Below are 18163 nucleotides of genomic sequence, written 5' to 3' on the forward strand. Positions count from 1 at the left end.
CCACACCTTTGACAAGGACGTGGTCATCTTAAATCGCGAGGCACGGTGGTTCGGGAGAAGCCCTCCCTAAACCGTGGTGGGGCCTGCGACACAACCTAGCCGGAGCCTACAACCCGGCGGTTCGTAAAAACAACCAATTGCCGCCAAAGATCAGTCGGCCAGATGAAGCGTCCCGGAGCGGAAGTGAAACGTCGATGCTCCAAATTACAAGTAAGTCCTGTTGACTACATTTACCGATATAGTTCAAGTGATACTTTCCCTGGATGACTGAAAACATTCACAGACATATGATATATATATATATATATATATATATATATATATATGAAGAGTTTGTTTGCAAAAACCGATAAGTCCATATTTGCCAAATGGAGATATTTGCGATTAAAGGTCAAGAAAAATAAAGAAAATAATGAGAAAATGTTTGCTTCTTTTGACCATAACTTAAAAAATATACCTGTATATGTAATGACCAATATATCATTTAAAAGGTACTATTTTGTACTTTATGACAGAGATCGTACTTCAAAATCTTCAAAAATGGACTTATCGGTTTTTGCAAACAAACCCTTCATATATATTATATATTATGTATGTATATTGGGGCATATGGGAGAATTTCCATGTAAAAACCAAGTCTCCTAAGGGGAATTCTTCCTTTGGGAGAAATATTAGATTCCCCTTGGCGCTTTCAACACTTCGTCTTGCTTACGAGTTTTTCTGTACCCCTACACCCTTGAACTGCGCGAAATGAAATGTAGAGGGCAGCAGAGAATATTGTACTATAGAAGAGTTCTCTTAGGAAATGCAACCTATATTTTGTCATTTGATATAATTCACCTTAGTGCATTTTAATGCACTAATGGCAATTGTTAATCTAAAAAAACCCTATGAAGAAATATTAATCATATACAGCAAAGGAAATAATATCCTTTGGTTATACAGTAAAGTTTAGATAGGCTACTTGTTTTCATTTATCAATTGTGATATCAGTTGTTTCATTTTCTGTGTTTTTTTTTTATAAAATTCTCCCTAATTACCAAATTATCATTAAAAATGTTGACAAATTTTGTAATTCCCCTATGCCCCAAAATAGCATTATTATATACATAGTTATATATATATATATATATATATATATATATATATATATATGAAGAGTTTGTTTGCAAAAACCGATAAGTCCATATTTGCCAAATTGAGATATTTGCGATTAAAGGTCAAGAAAAATAAAGAGAACAATAAGAAATTTTTTGCTTCTTTTGACCATAACTTCAAAAATGTACCTTTATATGTAGTGACCAATATATCATTTAAAAGGTATTATTTTGTACTTTATGACAGATACCGTACTTCAAAATCTTCAAAAATGGACTTATCGGTTTTTGCGAACAAACTCTTCATATATATATATATATATATATATATATATATGATATACATGATGTATATATGGTGTATTCAATGTGTGTGTGTGTGTGTGTGTGTCAATAGTTGGAAATATTATTTCCAACTATTGACAACATATTGACGACGGTACTTAAAACTAGGTGATGCGGCTCTCGACGAGCGTTATTTTCTAAATCCTTTCAATCTGCAGTATTAAAGCAACATATTCTCAATACCTCTCGACACCTTTTCATTTTGTAGAACAGTTTATATAACATTTTGATTCACTTGTTTTGGCATAGACATCCATTTGGCAGGAACCTTAAGGTTACCGTCATATTCTCAGAAGCTGTATGCACGCTTTCATGTTGCATACCACCTTCAATAACCCTTTAAAACCCAGCTCCTTTGTGAACCCTTTTAGATTTGCAGTACCCGTTTGTACTTTTTCACCTCTCTACCCCTTTTCTTTTGCAGAACAGATTCCATAACCTTTTCATTCCCAGTTCTGTTGTATATTCATTTGACAGTACCGTTATTAGATTACCTTTCTCAGAACCTCTTTAATACCCTTTCGTTTTGCAGACAGTTTTTTATAACCCTTTTATTCCCAACTCTTTTGGAGACCCTTCGATTTTTCAGTCCCCTCATGTATGCCTTTCATCCTGAAAATCTTTTGTACGCTCTATGATTTTGCATAACAGCTTCGACATCCCTTTCAATCTGCGACATATGCCTTTCATTCTCAGTACCTGTATACAGTGTTTCATTTTGCAGACCAGTTTCTGTAACCTCATCATTCGGGACAATTTCTTCTATAAGAAATTTGTCCATCAGAGTTACCCTGTAAATAACTATTTTATTCTCAACACCTCTGTAGACACATTTTTTTTTTCTAAACTTTGCTTCACCACCAGCAGGAACGTCGTCTACGTATCAAACAACTGCTTCTTACTGTGTCTGGATCTAGCTGTTCTTTCGTTGGCTTTGCAGGAGGAATTGTGTTCCTGTAGTAGTAGCCGCCAATATCAGGCGAAATATCTGAAAAAAAAAAAAAACCGCCTGATAAAACTTGGTGACATTTCGAAATGTATGATATGACTGCAATTCCTTGACTCATGTATACACTTCTTTGCTCTCTAGGTTGAACCGACTATACAGATATATATATATATATATATATATATATATATATATATATTTGTATCTTTATGTGCCATGGTGGAAACCCCCTGTGTGCCACGTTATTCTGAGACACGAAGGTAGTCATGCTTTGAGAAAGAATTCTGTTTTTTCCAATTTGTATAACTTCTACAAATTTCTGTAAAGATGGGCATAATAGTAGGCAAAGTTAAAGAGGAATGCCAAGCTTTGTTTCGATATAAATTGTATGACAACTCTATTTTCAATTTTTCTTTTAATGACCAGTTGCTACATTACTGTAAAGGCATGACTTTTGCACATAAAACCGTGACAGAAACTTAGAATGTACGAGCAAATCTAATTGGGAACATCGCTTGATAGTCGATCACCACATAGAATGCAAGCCGTATAAGAGAGGAACAAAAGCACGAGAAACGCTTTCATTATGCCGCGGGATTAGCAGTAATTAGCGGTTTATCGATCGGTCTTGGCGGCTTTGTTTGTTGAGCAGAATATGCGTAGTTGGCACGCCGTCGACTGAGTCGGAGATGCGAACTTGGCACATAAAGAGTTAAGTAATCATATATTATATGTGACATGCATCACAAAACGAACAGTAAGTCGCCCGACAAGTATTTTAAGCTCAGGACAGATTCTAAAAGAGCAGACTTTCAGCTTTACAATGATGTATAGCTTAATTGAAATGGACTCTCCTAATCTATGTAAATATTGGAAAGAAAGTACACACTCTGGATAATTCGTCAGCGATTTTACAAACCGTCGAATCCGCGAATTTTCGGTCGAAAAATGAAAATTCACTTTTTTGCTTTTTTCGATTCTTCTTTCATGTATCTATCATGTGTGAAAATTTGGGACCAGAATTTTGTTTCGTTTTAAAGATATTCGTGATCATAAAAATGACGAAAACGTCGAATCGCAAGGAGCGTTTTATCAAAGGGTCGAATCATCGATTCAACGCCTTGAGAAATCGATGATCCTTCGTGATCGTTTTTTCATACCGTCGAATGTGAAACTACGTGGACGTAAAAGGTACGAAAACTTCGTTTTTACTTCCCCGAATCGAGTGCATTGTTGTTGTATTGCTCAAATTAGGTACTATTTACATTCTCAACTTCTTTAACAACAATTTCACGTTTGAAATTAAGATGAAATTGGCCTTAAAGGTATCGTAGCAAAGACTCTCCAAATCTAGTCCCACATGCGTAATTTGATGTCATGTTCTCATAGTGTGTGTAGACACGTAGACTCACGTTGCCTGCGTAGTTCTTACCGGTGGGTATAGCCGTAGTAGACGCAGCACAGAGGCCTACATACAGTGTCTATCCATCCCTCAAACAACACAATTCAATTTTTGTACTCCCAACACAACAAGGATCTCTACCCCCTTGAGACTATGGGGAATGTTCAGCGATGTTGCCTCCTTTAGTCCTTATTCCTTTATTTTAAAACTTAAAAGATCTTTCAAGGAAGTTTCATGACCCACCAATATAAATGCATGCACCATTAACATTAAAACATTCAGTAACACCCTGATTTGAATTTACAGAAAGTATAATCTGATAATAAGCTAAAGATAAAAAGGGATTGAGCTAGCTTGACATTGAGAACACCAGTAGTACTTAGTAGTAGTACGCAGTACAAACTAGTACTGTACCAGTACTACTATAGTACTAAATTTACAGTACGCTAGATCTAGTACAGGTATCATAGATATGTCAACTGATTGGTATCTAGAATTCTAGTAGATATATGTGAGTTGGTGGACGATTTATTTCTTTTTCTCTTGTATTTATATTGTAGCTTGTGTCAACGTATTAAATGTACCAGTACCACTGATATTTTTGTCACTGAGCTCCTAAATGAGTATCAATAAATAAAATCTAGGCTATGGCCTAGGCTTGTATAAGTGATAGCGTGTAGCGATCACATCCTTACCAATTCAAGAGGTCTGAACTGTGGAATGGGATCTCAAGTAAAAGAGCTAGAATCACCTAGAGGGCTCTATATAGTGGCTACACATATTCTGCTAGACCCCAAATTCTACAACTGTAACAACGTTAAGGGAGTTCTTCCCCCAAATGGAATTGAATATCACTTCACTAGATAGGTAACCAATAGTCCTAAGTAGACTGTGTTGTATTTTTTTTTTTTTTTTTTTTTGGGGGGTTGCTTTTTTGAATAATGAAATGTCTTATTTAGATCAAGAACATACAGTATCTAGTGACTACACTACTTGGTCTGTACTCTATCCTGCACATGGAGTCTTTATGAAACTATTTTGCCCCATATTTCTGATTTTTCCTTTCCCTGGTGTCATTAGGATACAGTTCACAATTAAGATACTTTCTGTACATAGATTGCACCTTCATGTTAGATCTTATGATGGGTCTGCATAATTCCTATACAGTTTGCTTTTCTCTCTTTAGTATCCCCTTCTCCCTAGAATAGGAAAAACTTGGCAAGGTCATGGATGCTGTGGTCAAATGGGACAATGATGGTACAACAAGCGTCGTTGCAGTCATGCGGTGATCTCAATGTGTAGAAGAACAGTTTTGAGGATAGGCATCAATATAAAGATGAAATGGCTGAGAGGATGGTGAAGGGGAAAACTGATGCGACTCCTGAGCTCAAAAGAAACAGATGTGGACCAAGAGGAAGAAATGGACATAGTTGTGATCATCAGATAGACCCCTGCTGGAGACAGTGATCACTGTTTATCTTCTAGTGAGTCTTCAAATAACTCCCTGCTTCTTTCACATCTTGGTTAGAAGAGTATGGTTTAACAATTAGGTCTGAAACTCTTCTTTTCCCTCCCCCCCCCCCCCCATCCCCAAATGATACTATGTTAACATGCACCCTAAATTTTAAGCACAGGTCTTTGCCAGGCATAAATGAATGTGATTCAAATTTACTGACTCTAAAACAATGGCATTTAAAGAAGTAATTTCCATCAGATAGATAATATGCCATGGTGTAATTGATAAGTGTGGTGTTACATGAAATAATCTTACAGTTGACGGTTAACAGTATTCGCCTATTGATTTGGGCAAAGTAATTACAAAAATCTGTACAGTTACCTGGATATTCTAACTGTATTTTCTTTGTAAGGATATTGTGGTTTCTCTCTCTCTCTCTCTCGTTTTTCTTTGCAGTAAAACCATTTCACCACTCAAAGGTATACATACATGTAATACTTTAAATACAAAACCAAGTGCTTGGTAGTTGATATGTAATTGTAACAGTTACAATCTCAGTTATCAGAAGCATTTTAATGTATTATGTAAGCTCATAAAAAAGCTTTGCAGTAGAGAACATTTAATATTCTTTTTAATTTCAGGACTGATAAAAACAAGCATGCACTTGAATTTCTTCTTTATTAGTTTCCTACATCCTCCATTCATTTTCATGAATTGTAGTGTAACACATTAGAGTTGGTTCATTGAGAAATTCAGTGTAACAAGTTTTGTTTTCAAAGTATTTGACTGGCACAATTGTTTGGATTTGTGCGCAAATAAATTTAATGCTTTTCATTCTCTCTTAATTCTCTGCGTCATCAATTAGCAAAATCAGCATGTAGGATCTAAGAGGAAATTTGTACAATGTTTTAATTTCGTGTAAGTGGAAGTAATGTGATCTCCTAACTTGTTCTTTGCTGGCAGACCGTACCAACAATGGTGATGAGTTAGTAACCACAACATGGTCTATACCACAACAAGTCGATGAATTCTCTACTCCAACAAACCCAGTTGTTGCTGCTCCTCTTCCAAGATATCCAGTTGATGCTGTTCCTGTTCCAAGACTGCCAGTTGGTGCTGCTCCTGCTCAGACATAACCAGTCAGCGATGCTTTAGCTCCAGCATTGTCATTTGATCATATTCCAACACAGCCAGCTGGTGCTATTCCTGTTTGAACACACAGCCAGTTGGTGCTGTTCCTGGTGCAACACAGTGAAGTGGTGCTGGTCCTGTTCCTACACACCCAGTTACTGCCATTTCTTGTCTAACATGACCAGGTAAACGTTTTCCCATCATCAATACTAGCTTTATTGATATTTCTAATTGAATGGTTTAAAAATTGCCAGGCATGTTTATTTTCTTTTTTTTTCCCCTTAACTGAACAGAAACATAAAAGTTCAAAAACTTCAGAGAATCATTTAGCTTTACATGTCAACAACAACAACAATAAAAAGGTCACCCTCTTAGGCCTTTACATGAAAAATAGAAATTTATCACTACTCCTATCTCAGTCAAGTCCCATCTTAATTGATTTATAACCACCTTAACCAGTAAAATACTAAATGTCTGAATGAGAATTTTTAAAACTCACTTTTTATGCCTTATGATTTTAGTCAAATAGAAATTGCCTTTTGTTTTCAGCTGTATTCCATATTTATTTTCTTCACTTAGATTGCTGATGTGACTATCCCTCCAAGGTGTTCAGTTGTTGCTATTTCTGCTGTGTCACACCCAGATGGTACTGTTCCTGTCCCACAAAGCCAGTTGGTGCTGCTCTTCCAAGACATCCGGTTGATGCTGTTCCTGATCCAAAACAGCCAGTCGGTGCTGCTCATGCTCAAACACAACCAGTTGGTGCTGCTTCAGCTTCAACATAGTCATTTGATGCTGTATCTATTCCAACACAGCCAGCTCGTGCTGTTCCTGATCCAACACAGTCAAGTGGTGCTGATCCTGTTCCATCTCACCCAATTAGTGCTATTTCTGGTCTAACATGGCCAGGTGAACCTTTCCCCATCATCACTACTGGTACTAGCCTTATGATATATCTAATTGAATGGTTTAAGAATTGTCAGGCATGCTTAATTTCTTTTTCTTAACTGAGCAAAAACATAAAAGATAAAACTTCAGAGAATCATTTAGCTTTACTTGCCAACAACAACAACAACAACAAAAGTCACACTCTTACGTCTTTACATAAAAAATACATTATATCACCACTCATATCTCAATCAAGTCCGAACTTTTATTGCTCTACAACCACCTTTACCAGTAAGATTTTCCATGTCTTTATGATAAATTTTTGAACTCGCTCTTTATGCTGTATGATTTAAATCAAATAGAAATGACATTTTCTGTCCTTTTCTGCTATAGTCCATAATTATTTACTTTAATTCCTCTGTTAACTGATGTGGTTACTGCTCCAAAATGTTCAGTTGGTGCCATTTCTGCTGTATCACACCGAGATGGTGCTGTTCCTGTCCCAACAAAGCCAGTTGGTGGTTTGCCTGGTCCAATAGACCTTGTTAGAGCTCTTCCAGCAGATACATCTGTTATCATATTATATACTCTCTCTTCAAATACTTATTTGGATTGATTTTTTTAATTATCTTCTTAACCTCAGCAATGCACTTGAGGCTGAAATGTTAACAAGGCAGAAAATCATTCTTCCAATTTTAAGTCACCTCTTAAAGGTAGGGGATACCTTTTACAGACCTCCCAAAATGAAGCAAAACATTAAATATGAACCTCAGGGGACTTGTTTAGGCCACTGCTGAGAAATTTGGAAGTCAACAGTTATCTACAATTTGAATAATGCACAAAACTCAACTACTCAGTAGTTCTGTGTGTCAGCCACACTTAAGCCTTTTTGTTGCAGTCTTCTGTATTTTTTTTTTTCATCTATAAACACAAATCTAAAAGTATAAGAGCTGATGTAATAACATATAGAGTGTGTGGCAAGAATGTATATAGAAATGTTTGTAAGTTTTGATGAACTTTCTTCACAAAATATACATGATGGACACACATGCAGTGCATGGGTCTGCAAAGGTAGCCTAGTAATGTACTGGAATTTACGGTGAGCCCCGAAAAAATTCAATTCAAAATCTAACGGTCAATAAAAATGTACTAACTGTTACCTTCCACTTTCAATACTTTATGGGAGTTTCTGAAATGATACTCTCTTCAACATACCACTGTAGTTATACAACTCTTCATTTAAGGCATGCAAATGGGATTCCCTACCTTTAAAGAATATTTCCATTAACCTTTCTGTGATTTTTGCACTGCATCGATTAATTTGATTCTCATAGCAGTAACTTATTATGGTATGACAATAACATATCAAAGTTCACCATATCAGAGTTAACATTATAATTCAAGACAAGATATGTGTTCAATCCCAATTGATATAAGTAGTGTAAATGTTTTTTATCACACTTCTGTTACTCTGTGGGAACATGACTAGTGAACATGGACATGCCTAAAAAAACTGAAATCCCATATGCAGGTGACATACCTATGGCATGGCAGACCTCTCATCCATTCTGAATTTGGAGGAAAAAAGAAATCTGAATTCTGGTCATTCCCAGTTCTTTTTTTTTTAGTAGGAAAATCCTATTTTTCGTGATGATTTTACTACACACTCATATGGGAAGTGCTCTTTCTTTCCTACTTTGAACCAAATCATCCCTATGGATTTGAGCTGGCTGATGTAAACGTGAGAATTTGTATTTAACAAATATTGAAAAGGAATTTGGAAAACAGTGATTTGGAATTGAAGAATTCAAGGTATAACCGGGAAACATTATTTTTCCTCCACCGATATTCCAATATTTCAAAGTGAAAAAATATAAAGATGAAAACAGTCTTTCATAAGATCGTGAGTAGTCTAAATTGTCCTGACTGATCATAACCAGTAAGATTTTCTTTTTTTCTTTTTTTATCATCACGATTGCCTTAACTTAGTAAGCAAACACATGGTTTCTGTCAATTATCATGAAGTTTTCATTTTGATATTTCTGTTACCGTGTAAAGGTGATAGTAGATATAACGCAGTATGTATCGAGGAGAGAGGTCTTTTGAATTTTTGTCTTTTGTCCTTCTTGGACATCACTTCTTTGACTTTCTTTCATTTATGACCTCTAGGGAGACCAGTATACAGTAATGTTGTATATTGGTACATGCTACTGTTTCTACTCAATGGTTAATCAAATCCAAATTTCGATGTGGATTCATCAATGCAACAATACCAGTAGAACAAATCAGTAAAAGTTTGAAGGAAATGGGATAAGTCATTCAGGTTATGAATTTATGAAGTTTTAGGTCTACTGCCACCTGATGAGAAAACTATACAGATTGTGACAGCCAACTTTGCAACCAATATAAAGAAAATGTAAATAAATTCAATGTTTTTTTTCTTCACTTTTCTAGTATGAAAGAGCACCAGAATTACTGGTAAAACTTTCAGAAAGAAGGGGAATGATATTGCCGTTGACATATGTCAGTAAGATGTTGAGGGAGTATGTGCTTTTCATGTGAAAGGAAATTTTGTGAAATTTTCTTTATGTTTTTTAATACATTGTTTTCCATATTACATAATGGTCTATAGTCTCCTCATCCATTGGTGGTGGCACCAAAACATTAAACAGTCGATACTTTTTTGTAACAGATTGTCTGATTTTTCCTCAGTTTCAGTCTTTATGGACAGGCAGTGGAAGAAATACGTACATAGTGTATTTCTAATTGAAAATCGATCTAAATTGTTGCGAAAGAAAGAAATCTGTAGTTGAATAATAAATCAATAATTTATCAAACTAGAAAACTACTTAAATTATGCTTCAGGTTTATTTATTTGTATTTGTCTTACTGTGTTCAAAATGACAATTGATTATGTATTTGGTTGTTTACAAGTGAGAACCACGAGTGAATTGGAATGGTGGTAGCTTAATTTTGATGCATAACAGCGATAAAAATACGATGTATTGTTTATTTGGTCATATTTTTGTTGGAAGTATAGGCTTCAGAAATTTGGTTTCTCAGTCACCGTGCAGTGATAATTTCTCTTGAATTACATGTACTACAGGTAATGTGTTTGTAACAGTTGTGTGTGTGTATGTGTGTGTGTGTGTGCGTGTGCGTGTTTGTGTGTGTGTTTGTGTCTTTTATTATGAAGCCAGTTGTGTCACCACTGCAGACATTTTTGCTTTCAACATAAACCTATTATCAGTCTTTTTCTACCGGTGTATTTGTGTAAAGTTCTGGTGATTGGCATGATTTAACATTGTGAAACAGCGTACCAGATAATGTTCTTCCCATTTTCACTCCATGGTTTTGCGAAAAGACTAAACTTGCTCGTTTTAAATCATCAAAACACACGATACACAAAATTCCATATCTTCAATGCAGCGCGCCGCGCGCGATGCAATTGTTTCTACACAGCGCACACGCGCGCGCAGTGTTTATACGGTTTTCCAAAGAGTCGAATCGCGCCTGATTCGACGCTTCAACGTTGCGCGTACTCTAATTTCGTTTTGCCGAAGAGTCGAATCCGCGTATTTTGCCAAAACGATGGCATTCCGAAATAACAGGGTATTTCTAACTCGTCGTCATTGCTTTATTCCTTGTCTAAGTAAACTGTCCATTGTCTCGGTGTTTATTTACGACCATCACTCTCCTACAATGTAAGTTTTGATGCAAAATTTGCCATCGGCGTACCGGTTTCAGACGGTTGAAAGAGTAGCAAACTTCAAACGTGTTTATCTCCGAAATGCGTTTTACACTCCGGCGGGCGGATTCGACGGTTTGTAAAATCGCTGACGAATTGTGAACTCAGAAAAGAGACTCTGAAGTACAGAGTCTTTTCAAGCGCGTGATCTTCACCAAACCGAGCTAGCTGTGCTGCACGGCCGTCAGATGGTAAAACGGTCTATCTCGAAAATTGCTGTTCTGAGAAAAATGACTTTAAAGTTTAGAGGTTTGAGCTTTTTTACGAGATGGGTATAATGAATTTTTAGCAATTGGACAAGAAGAAGCATATCAAACACTGATAACTGAAGAATTTTGTGCTTATTTGGGGTTTTAATTATGAAATAAATGAGATTTTTGTGCAGATAGACTGTTTAACCACAGCACATGTATACACTCCGCTACACATCATAAGATGGTAAAATGGTCTATCTTCTAGATAGACCACAAACACTATTGCCATACTATGGTAAAATGGTCTATCTTTTAGTTAGACCATTTTACCGTTTTATCTTGTGGTTTTAAAGTGGTCTTTCTTCCCAGATAAAAGTTTTGCAAAAATACTGAAGTTTAGCGTACGGCCGGATGTCAAGCGCGTTTTTGCCGAAAAATGCCTTTTTTAGCCAAAAATTTGAAAGAATATAAAAAAATCAAGATTTTTACTTTTTTATCGAAAAAAATTAATAGTTTATAAGTACCTTTTAAACTAGAAATGTGTTATCTTCCATTTCAAGTGTAGAACCTAACTAATATACATTTGAAAGTAGAATATTACACACACATATATGGCGCAATGAAACATAAAACCGTGATTTACTTCAAATTTTACTTTGCAGAATCTACCAATATTTCAAAGTTGTTTTTGTTTAAACTACCGAAATCAGTCTATTCAAACGTTTTTACTTGTTCGAAATATAATTTATGTTCTGATATCTTATGCAGCAAAGAAATTATAAGATAAGGCGAAAGATAACTCGCTTTATGTTATCCTAAATGGGACGACGTATTTTTTACTGGACGCGCATTTTGAATGGAAAATCGAATGTATAGCGTAGGCCCATATATATATTGTACATGGTATAGTGCGTGTAGGTATACTTATCTTACATAATCGGCGAAGTCAATGGACAGGTTGGATAGCTGACTGCAAAAACCCTTTGTGACACCTTGATATGACTGAAATGTGCTTATTTGCCAGAAAAAAAAAAATACCAAGAGGGCTGGTCAGTGATGTTGTTACCATGGCAACTGATCATTTAGGTCACTCCCAGAAAATTTCAAATATTCATGATTTTAAAACGTAGAAGTGTTGAAACATGTTTTTGTATGTGTGTGTCAGAAATGTATTAATCTATCTAATCTGTTTAACAATGAAACCTGCTTATACCAGTTACATATAGATTGCTTACTATGTTTGGAAATGGTTGTCATGGAAACCGTGATAACAAATCACGTTTTACTTGGTAAAATTACGGTACCAAATCTCCCATCCTGCATACTCAACCTCCCCCTCCCCCCCCCCCCCCCAGAAGCTTGGGAATTCATGGTTATCAATACAATGCTACATAGTTTGCATTCTCGGGCCCTGAAACGCAGCCCTGCAAGGGATAGGCACGAAGGCACTTTTACATTTGTAATGTTCTAAGGCGAGGTGTTTGCATTTTATTTTGATCTATCCTCCCGCAGAAGACTTACTAAATGTTTCTTTTATGATGATTGATTGTTTACATGAGCGTTGTTTGGAACGCACAATTATTCGGTGACATAAGAATATCATATATGTATCCTAGATATTTGAGTGAAATAATAAGGCAAATATCACCCTCAAAAAAAAAAAAGAAAACAACAAGTAAAAAGGAAGTAGAAATGAAATGCGAACAATGCAATAACAGCCTCATTTCCCCTTCCCATCATTAAGTCGGTTAAATCATCGAGTCTATAATATTTATCCTTGGCCAAGTTCTATGACCTTGGAGCAGACATGTAACAAATGGTTTGTTTGCAATTCGATTGTGTGTTTTTTGCGTGTGTGTTCTATATTATCACATCTTTGTGATTAAAAAAAAAATCATTTCAGTTATCATAAACACTCTAAATTCCCAGTCAACCAACAAAACGTATTACACAATGTGCACACGCTCGCAACCATCGTCTCAAACTGCGTTTACCGACTATATCAACACACAATGAAATACAGTAAACACTAAACGAAGCAATTTCTCTCTCTTTTTTTTAAATAATGATTTGCCATCAGCGCACATTTACTATAAAAGCAGCACTTGACATCTATGTTGTTGGTTATCAAAATGCTTTTTATCTATTTCGTTTTGGAAGGTAAAGAACCTCAGTCTCGATTTATGGACATCTAAAAACAAAAACAAAAATTCCATCTGAAAGCAGTCTTCTTAAATGAAAGAATGAGTCCTCAGTGATTTTTTTTTTTTATCATGAACAAATGTCTGTGACATACATCCAAAGACTTTGAAAATCAACAATACAAATTGCACTGACTACATTAACTGCATTGATAAACTCTATTTGTTTAATGTGACGTATGCTATGTGTCCACCATCACAAACGTTACACCAGTTAGAAAAACAAAATTTTCTTTTTAGGCGATATTTCAATATCTCTATCTTTTTCACAGTTTCTGGTTACATATCATAGCTAATTATGACTGTACGCAGGCTGTTGCATTGAACTTTCGTCACTGTATAACTAAATTAGAATGGTGACTGCCAAAATTTTAAAATTCTACCTTTAGTCTGATATTATTTTTGTGTTCTGCAGACCAGTGCGATAAGATATCTGTACTGAGCATTCGTCTCTCAGTGAAGAAAAAAAAAATCACTTCTCCAAAACATGTGGGTAATGCTTCCCTCTAATACTTTCCCTTATCCCAAGTACCAGAATACATTGCTGGGGCCCTGAATAGCTAACATAAATTATATTATAGTATTACTAACATCATGACAATTATGGCACATGTGAAAAAAAAAACAACTGGAAAAACATACATCTTGACCAGATCATATTCTTTTCGCTACTTCTTGTACTTGGTGTTTGGGTTGGAACCTTTTACTGATGTCTTTTATATCTTAAACTAGAAAAAAAAAAACAAAACATGCTCTGTGCTATTTCCTTTCAGATTCAGCAACTGTTCCTTTGTGAAGTTTTCTCTTTTTAAGCACTTAAATGTGCAGGGTTTTTTTTTTTTCTGACCAACATGTCATATATTTTCCTCCATCTGATGAAGAAAGGCAAAGTTCACTTCCCTTTTCTTGACCCCCCCCCAAAAAAAAAAAGACATTCCAATCTGGCAGACCTCTACTCTAGAGACTAGTATTAATTAGTGCTAACGTTCAGAGCTAATGTTAGGATATTCTATTCAGATCAAGATCTAGAAATGTTAGATTTAACGTGAACTCTTACTTTTATGGAGCAAAGTTAGCCTAACGTTAGATGTATAATATGTATCATTTATGCATAGATTTTAGAACCTCAAGAGGGTCTAGATGTCTAAACCTACGTCTATCTAACGGTAGGCTGGGTCTTACAATAAAACTGCCATTATATACTAGCGTAAGGTTACTAGAAACCTCTAACGTTTAGGTAGAATCAGTGGCCCAGATTTTGACTAGACGCCAGATATTTCTACTTAAGACTCGTTAGATTTTATGATAATTATACAGGTCTAACTAGGGTTAGTACTGTATTTGATTAGACTCTAAACGTTAGTAATAGTAGATCTAGCGTTAGAGCACTACGCTATACGGTACCTTCTGTATAGACTATGCACAGTCTCTTGCCCTGGACCTGGCTCTAACGTCAATAGCCCTACAAATACAGTGTACATCTAACGTTAATAGTAGGCCTAATAGGGTGGGCCTGTACTGTCTACGGTATACAACTGCTAATGTGCTAACGTTAGGTGTTAAGTTCATTGTGATTAAGGCCTAACGGTTAGCTCGATTGAATAATTGTTTTGGCATAACACTTAAAACCAACAGGCGTAGAGCCCCAATTCACCTAACAGTTAACACATTCTAACCCCTAATGATAGCTAATGTCCAGACTAAGAGTTAAAGAGAGTGTAATCGTTAGATCCCATAGACCTAACGTTAGACGAAGATTCAGTCTAACTGCATGTGATGAGGCCATAGATTAGAAACCTTAGATCGAACAAGACACCTAAATCTAGACGTAAACCTCAAGCAAGGCCTCTTTTCGCACCGTGTCAAGACGTGCCTTACGGAATAATTGGTGTTCCACACCGCCGGCACGGTCGGGTGGCGGCCCGGGGGTTGGTAGGCATGCCCGCTGGATCGGTGCGAAATGCAGTCATAAGGCATCGGCCTAATACGTTAGATTCTACTAGCGCTTGAACCTTGATATTTTATACCAAATCTCAAATCAAAGTTATATATCTAACTGTTAGATCAAAACAAATTTAAAAGTTCCCTTATGCAGTGCAGTAGAAATCTATGTATTTATTTACTAATTTACGTACATTCGAAGGAAATAGTCCCCTTTTCAGTCACCACGTCTCCAACTCAACGACTGTTCCAACATTTAGGCCCGCGAGTGATTTTTACCTGTAGATCAGACGTACGCACACGTATACAACTTACAAGCAGCGCGCGGCCGTGAGGTGGTAAATTGGTCTAACTCGAAGATAGACCATTTTACCATCTGACAGCGATGATCAAAAAATCTCACTTAAGAAGGTTAAAAGGTTTATGTAGAAGATAGCTCGTTTTACCTCCAAACGATATTACCGACAATGGGCTAACTCAAAGATAGACCGTTTTACCATCAAATCTGAAGGAAAAATACAAAAAAGTACCAAGATAGCGGAAATTATCTCTAAAACAAGACATGATGGGATTTTCTCGATAGCACCATTGGAAAGAGCATCCTCACATATCCCGGTAAGTGAACTTACCTCAAAAAGTCAAATTTTCGAGTTAGACCGTTTTACCATCTGACGGCCGTGCAGCGATGAATGGGAAAAGAAAAACAGGTTGTAAACCTCCGGGCCTCCCAAACCCCAACCCCGCGCCCCGGCCGTAGGTGGAAACAGGTAATGCTTGCCAACGGTGCTCTGGTGAATCTACGACGGGCCTAGCAACCCGTCAACGGATAACTATTGCTCGAGACAAACAAAGGAGACATAAACGGACTGATGAAAACGGAAAACGAAACGGACACGAAAATGGACAACGATTTTCGGATATCCAACTGGTTGGTATAATGGAACATCTGTGGCTTGAGGGACCAAGAGCCTGCACTGGTGGAATATATAACCCAATGTAAGATCTCAATCATGGGGTCAGCAGACACCAGAAGGAAAGGAACAGGGAGAAAGAAAATTGACTCTGACTTCGTTCTCATCTGGAGCGGAGTGAGCAAAGACCAGAGAGCTCTACACGCTGTTGGTTTTATCCTGCATCCCAATATAGAGAAAGACATTCTGAACACCGAGTAAATCTCAGAGCGAATCGCCAAGATAAGAGTGAGGGAAAGAAAGAAGACCGCGAACTATTTAAAGATCTATGCACCTTGTAATGACACATACTACAGATGAAGAAAAGGATAAATTCTTTCGAAATCTCTCAGAAATTATCAAGGAGATTCATGACAGTGAAGATCTCTACGTCATGAGAGACTTCAACGGGGTCATCCCACCAGACCGACACCCAGGAGTCATACGGTCCACGAGACCGACATCAAAAATAGGTCCATGAGTCATACAGCCCATGAGTTATACGGCTCACGAGTCATACAGCCCATGAGTTCGACACTAGGCACAAAAGGCTCACGAGACCGACACTAGGCAAAGGAAGCCCACGAGACCGACACTACACAATTAAGGCTTACGAGACCGACAGTACGTAAAAAGGCTCACGAGACCGACACTAGACAAAGAAAGCCCACGAGACCGACACAAGGCAAAGAAGGTTCACGAGACCGACACTAGGCAAAGAAAGCCCACGAGACCGACACTAGGCAAAGAAGGCTCACGAGACCGACAGGATGAATAGCGCCAGCTACATGTCAATCACAAATATGTACCTGTACAGGGTGTTCAATAAGCCAGTTCGGGGTTCCACTTTGAGCATGAGCAGAAAAAGGTCATCTGTACCCGCAGAACATGTTGGTTTTTTATTCACCGAGATAAGCATCTGTGATGTAATGATTATTCAAGTGATCATTATGAGTGGTGCTTGCCAGCACATCCACCTGACAGCAAAAGTGGTATTTGACAATATCAATAGAAAAAGATTGTTGATGCATTCAATGTAAAATAATGAAATGGATGCTTTCCAAAGTGCTAATCGATGGATCATTCTGGTCACCTGGTCTAAGCAAGTTCATTCTTTGTTTGAACATGACTGATGAATTCCATAAATTGTTGCGTGGGGTAAGCTAAAATACCTTCTCTCGCTTGAAAACTCGTGGAGTGCCTAATCAACCGAGAAAGAAGAAAGGTCATTTGTACCGATGTGCCCATGAGCTAACCCCGAACTGGCTAATTAAGGGGGAAATTACATACTGGCGGATGCATTTTCGTTACGCTGTCGAGCGAGAGATTATTACAAATAATAACAACACCATCTACGTATCAACGACATTAAGTATGTATTTCTACACGTGTAGCTTTTAGGGGGCAGTTCTGTCACGCTACGGGGAGCGACATTGTTACCATTTTCCTTTATTTATTAGAAATGTCCTCTTCATAGGAACCCCCCCCCCCCAAAAAAAAAAAAAAAAGAATGAAAAAGTGATAGAGGAAAGAGCGATGAATCATTTACTTTTAGATGCCATCATGTATTCAGTTGGCTTTCCTAATTTCTACTTTAGACGGTGGACAGGATCTAAGTTTTTTTCGCCCTTTTCTTTCTCGCCTCACAAGCTAAGTAGACCTTATTGGATATCCTTTCTGCCTGTTTTTACCCGTCTGTTTAGAGTTCAATTTTTAATTTTCTCTTTAACTTTGATATATGAAATTCAACGGATGAAATCTTTTTTATCGCAGCGATTCACCTCGATTTCAGTAGCTTGTGTTTGTAAAATTATTCTTCTCAACACAGTACATTTTTCATGAAATAGAAAAGTTACTTTCA

The 18163-nt window shown here is 36.9% G+C and overlaps 1 long non-coding RNA gene across 1 annotated transcript; it reads left to right on the forward strand.

Annotated features, from left to right (window-relative positions):
* Positions 1–4803: 4803 nt before the first annotated feature.
* LOC140229444 (uncharacterized) lies at positions 4804–6562 on the forward strand. The gene is made up of 2 exons (XR_011901303.1): positions 4804–5277; positions 6213–6562. It is a non-coding gene; the product is annotated as an uncharacterized lncRNA (long non-coding RNA).
* The last annotated feature ends 11601 nt before the right edge of the window (positions 6563–18163 follow it).

Source organism: Diadema setosum, chromosome 6 (assembly GCF_964275005.1).
Source record: "Diadema setosum chromosome 6, eeDiaSeto1, whole genome shotgun sequence".
NCBI classification, from domain to species: domain Eukaryota; kingdom Metazoa; phylum Echinodermata; class Echinoidea; order Diadematoida; family Diadematidae; genus Diadema; species Diadema setosum.